Genomic DNA, 5,223 nt, shown 5'->3' with positions numbered 1-5,223 from the left:
GTCACAGAATTACACTTTGAACGGATCACCCTCTCCCATCTAGACTGACCACACAACTTGCATCAGGAAACTCACAAAAGCAAGGACGATTGTAACAAGATCGACGAGAATGTATGAATGGTACCATTTTTAGCTCAATAAATACTATACGTAGAAGCAGAACTTATTAAACAAGATGTTTTGAAGTTTTTCACATTAACACTTTTTATAATACAAAACTGAATGGTTCACTTTTACGTCCTCTTTTTAAAGTATTACAAACTCATGAACTAAAATAAAATGGTGAGCACAGTGCATTTTTGTACCAATGAATTGTAATAAGGGCATAATCCATGTGAATTGTATAAAAGGTAAGTACCAGTAAAAATGGATTGCTGGTGTTTTTATAGAGATTGTAGTACCATCACAATCAAAGTTCGTACTGACATAAGCTCTGATCTGCTCCGTCCAGAAAAAGATATATAAGTACACTGCGGCCAAAGTATTACAAACTAACTAACATAATCAGCCACCTCCCTAGAACAGAGCATCTCAGACGCCTCTACTCCTGTTGCTTTTCCTTGTGCAGGAGGCTGTTGACGAAGCACGCGGTGACACAGGGGGCCATGGTAGCGACATGCGCAGTGACGCAGGTCTCCAAACTGATGGTCGCGACAAACTCGGCCACCCTTAAGCCACCGTGTTGGACTGAGCATGGCGCTGAAGTTGAGTAGAACATTTAGGAATTAGGATAATAAGGAAACAACAAACAGGTGAAGAAATCATGAAGTGAAATGAGTTATAGAAGACGGTATGCATTACACCTTGCTGATTTCTCAACTAAAACTGTTTACTGCACAGTTGCCATATTTGACTGAGCTACCCTGAAGTTGCTGGAATGGACAAAAGTCTTAATCAGAATCTCACCAACGTCCGACACTAGAATGAATTTCTGAAAACTTACCCAATTTGGTTAGCTGCTGACTTGAGAAGAGCCATCCTTTTTGCATCGAAGAGCTGCTGTGATGTACTGAGCAATTGCTTTTTCTGACCTTGCAAAATTATGTCCAATGAATCTCTCTAATATGGATGTGTGAACCTTCCAAAATTAAATTTGGATGTGTAAACATGGCATTTTGTTTTTTACAGAAAAACGACAGGAGCGTATCCGCACAGTTACTCATCTCCATATCAATAATACTTGGCCACCAAAAACCCGACAAATGTTTTTCTTGAAAATACACAACACATTTTTGGAATGCATCAGTACAAGCTGACATTTTTCAGTTTTCAGAAGCAACCAAACTTGCTAATTAATAATCATGTACTTAATGGGACCACATACATATCCTAATATTAGTAATCATGTACTTACTGCGGCCTGCACACAGCTCCTTGAGCGACCGGCCACGAAACAAGAAGTTGTACTGTTGAACAGGAGGTCCTCGACCCCATGACTCCTCCAGCAGGCTCCACTGTTTGCTCAACGCTCAAGCAAAAAAAAATGTAGGGTGCTCAATGCTATATTATTCCAACATGACAAAATTGAACGTTCAAAATTAGATGGGGACTTGGACGGGGTGCAGTGCTCTACTCGGACGGGACCCAATGCTCAACTTGGACGGAGGAGTGCTCCCCGAAGCTCTAGTGGTAGTTGGGGTATATCAGTAGCAGATCGGGGAGGAAGGGGGTTAGGCGAGAAGATTGATTAGTGGTAGGGCACGACCGGAAGTGTCGACTGTGGCTCAACCCCGGCACGCAGGCCCTCCGGTGACGGGGATAAGCACGGTGAGGGCAGCCCTTTTCCAATAGAACTAAATCTAATAGGAAACTTGAACTTTTCCTAATGCATTGCAGTAGCGACAGACTGCCCTGTGATTGGGTCCTCGACGAGCAAGACTAGAATCTCATCATCTTTGATATTGTAGAAGTAGCAACACATTTTTGCCCGGCTTGTTGACTCCCAGCCCAATTTTCCTGAGAACCAAGAGAGACAAGAGAGAAAAATTTCTATCTTTACAGCTGAAAAATTAAACACATAAAAAATCAGTTTTTCGGCTCTCAACCTCCTGCATATATATTTGAACTGATGTTTTTCTGTCATTGAACATTACTACCTCTCGAGTATAAACTATGCAAACTTTATTTTGACCGAACTGTTAGAAATTTTCTATGAAGTGAAAACTACCAAACAATATAAAACTGAATTATTTTTTTAACACGCACACTACACTGTTTCAGCTTTTCTTTATGAACTGATGATAAAATACATACAGGGCTGCTACACCAGTAGCAAATTCATGAATACATGACTTTTTTTGGAGAGCAATCTAACAAGTGTTATAGCAAACCATGGAACAAGTACATGTTTTGAACTGCTCATGAACACGCGTCAAGCAAAAAAGTACAAACCACTTCTGATACACTAAAACGTGAGCTAATTTTCAATAGAGATTCACTAAAATAACTTCTGATTTTTTTAAACGTCTAACTTCTCATTATTTTCAATTTGAACTTCCTTGTTTTTTGTTTTTAGCAACGCAAAACGAAGCACTAAGCAATAGACGGGACGGGGTGAGTACCTAACGGTGCCGGCGGAGAAGCAAGGTGATCTTGCCAGCGAACATGGGGCCAACGATGACGTGAATCATGCCGAGTTGGACTGCCGAGCTGGACGTCCTCGACCCCCCACGGTTCCTCCTGCAGGTTGCATTGTTACGCCACGGAAGCACAGGCGAGGGAGTTGAGTGGGGCACACCCATGGCGGCGAGATTGAACGGAGGGGGGTTGCGGCGTTGAACTCTCTGTACGCGATGACAGAGCGATAGCGGCGCGTCCATACAGTGCGGGGCCACATCCGCGTTGCCAATAACTGCAGAGGGTTAAGGGAGGGCGGTGGTGGAGGGACATGGAAGCAGGGGGTGCATAGGAGAGGCAGAGTGCCTCCGGCGACATGTGGTTAATTTGCTGGGGCAGATCCTGCTATGTATTCTCCACCTGTAGGAATGGAAGTTTAGATGGAAAGATGCTTAACAATGATGTAAGTACATGTGGAATATATGACCAAGTACCATGTATATTAACTGGAAAAGTTTGACAAGAAACTTCATCTTCAGCATACTGACTACACCACACTATAAATATTGAAGTGGAAAGATAGAGGCACTCAGCAGTTAATTGCCAAAGCATGCACTTCCAAAATTCTAATTAATCGAGATGGGTTTTTTGGGTGAGCTTTTTGCACCAAATAAACATTACTGCTGCAATGCACGCACAGTTAGTTGATTCAACATCATGGCAAAGAACGATTGAAGTACGACAGACGGATAGAGACGTGCCTAAGTTCAAACTACAAACAGAAGCCGCGAGCTCTATGTTTCAACTTTTATTTGATTTCATTTTAATGCCAAATTCCTCAGTCCAACATTAAAGTAACACACAAGACCGACCAGCACAAAAGTTCATAGTACCAATTCTGCTGATTTTTGTCGACTGAAGTGCAGATGTGCACGCATACCTCGAGTGGCTTCGGAGAGTAGTCTGGGACGAGCACTATGAGATCTCAGCGAGGTGCCCATATTGCAGATGGACTTCCCGAGGATGTGCACGCCTAGGACGAACTCGTCCGCACCCCCTCCATGGAAGCCACTCCGCTTCCCCCGCTGATGGCTAGCAGGGCCACCCCGGCATGGAGGGCGGCCCAATGCCCTTAGTTACAGATGGAGGGGTTGGCCGACGGCCGTACAGCCATGGGATATCAGGGGAGAAGGCGGACGGATCTCGGGGAGGAAGGTGGACGGAGCGCGGGGAGGGAGGCGGACGGATTGCGGGGAGGAAGACGGCCGGAGCGCGGGAAGGAAGACGGGGATGAGGAGGTGGTGCTGGTGGCGTTAGGAGGTGGTGGTGGCGGGGGGCGCTCCGGCGAAGGGGGGCAACGATAGCTATGGGAGGTGGTGGTGGTGGGACGCGCGCCAGCGGCGAGGGCCGTGGTGGCTGGATCCGGCTTGCCTGCTCCCTCCCCATGCTCCCCGGCTTGGCTGGATCCCTACGGCTGTCTTTTTCTCTTTTTTCTGTCTAATCTAATCATCTCCCCCCTGATTTTAAGGGGGTGGGACCGGACCTTATTTTGTTCCAATCAAACCATGCCACGTATGCGGGAGCACGGATGGGTGCACGCCGGGGGAGCAGGCAAGTCTCGTCCGTGGCGGCTATGGGATGTGGGAGCGGGGATCGGGGTGGGAGGTGGGTTGACTGGGGTAGAGGTAAGCAACGAACAGGCTGGCAGGTGGTGGGTAACTGGGCGGGTCTTTCTGATCGTGTAATCGGCCATTGGGCCCTATAGGGACCGATGGTAACAAAATAATATTCTATATATATAGTGTTATTATTCATTATTCAAGGTGCTTCAATTTTTTGGCAGTCCGCCCGTCTGTTCTGTGTTGAATCGGGTGTTGTGGGATTATTTAATTTGTTTTTGAACACCATTTGACCTTTTTTCATTGTAATTTGCTAAAAAAACTACTAAAATCCAGGTAAATTGAGTGATTTGGCGGATGAGCTTTGCTCTGGTTGTTCGTGTTCACATCGGATGCGACTTTCTGGCGCTCGCGTGTTGTTTATTAGTAGGAACTCTTTGATATCGTTCGTCTAATCGCTCCCTTAACTCTAGAATTTGTGTAATTTTTTAAGAGTTAGGTTTCAATTCCCATGAATTTGTTTGTGGGGAGGGTGAGCTTCGTCCGCTCCTCAGTTCTTGTTGATTTTTGGATTTTGTGCGTCGATGTGTTTTTAAATCTTGTACTTATTGTCACTGTTGTTTCTAAATCATTGTATTGCGGCTGTAATCTTCATATTTTGAAATGCAATTTTTAAAGAAAAGCTCATGTTGTTCATCCAGTGACCATGTGTCCGATGTAAATTTTTGCGGGGTATTTTTCGAAAATTTAGTGATTCGGCATTTTTAGACAAGTTATGTAAGTGCGAGTGAATTGGCACCTCTGTTAGTCCCCCACATGTCTGGATTTGTACTTCTTTAATTTTATTGTTGCAGTTCTGGCATACGTTGTAGTGCACTGTATTTTTGTTAGTAGTGGACTTTGTTGTAGCTGTATTATAGTGGTGACAGCAACTTATGAGATTTCTCTTTTCTTAAATTGCATTCTATGTTTTAGAGAACTGCATAATACGCACTTTCCTACATTAGCAGTATGGTTAATCTGCTATTCTGCTATTAGAATAGATGGT

At 44.6% G+C, this 5,223-nt stretch overlaps 1 long non-coding RNA gene across 6 annotated transcripts; it reads right to left on the bottom strand.

The window, feature by feature from the left end:
• Positions 1 to 339: 339 nt before the first annotated feature.
• On the bottom strand, positions 340 to 3,969 carry LOC125537303. Of its 6 annotated transcripts, none has more exons than XR_007295775.1 (6): positions 3,497 to 3,969; positions 2,562 to 2,976; positions 1,355 to 2,001; positions 944 to 1,026; positions 804 to 872; positions 340 to 699 (listed from the first exon to the last, which is right to left on the bottom strand). It is a non-coding gene; the product is annotated as an uncharacterized LOC125537303 (long non-coding RNA). The 6 variants fall into 6 exon arrangements; XR_007295773.1 differs by having other exon boundaries at positions 1,355 to 1,956; XR_007295772.1 differs by having other exon boundaries at positions 1,351 to 2,976.
• Between the last annotated feature and the right edge of the window lie 1,254 nt (positions 3,970 to 5,223).

Source organism: Triticum urartu, chromosome 2 (assembly GCF_003073215.2).
Source record: "Triticum urartu cultivar G1812 chromosome 2, Tu2.1, whole genome shotgun sequence".
Taxonomy (NCBI): domain Eukaryota; kingdom Viridiplantae; phylum Streptophyta; class Magnoliopsida; order Poales; family Poaceae; genus Triticum; species Triticum urartu.
The sequence above is the reverse complement of the archived record's forward strand: the minus strand, read 5'-3'. Positions and strand labels throughout refer to the sequence as shown.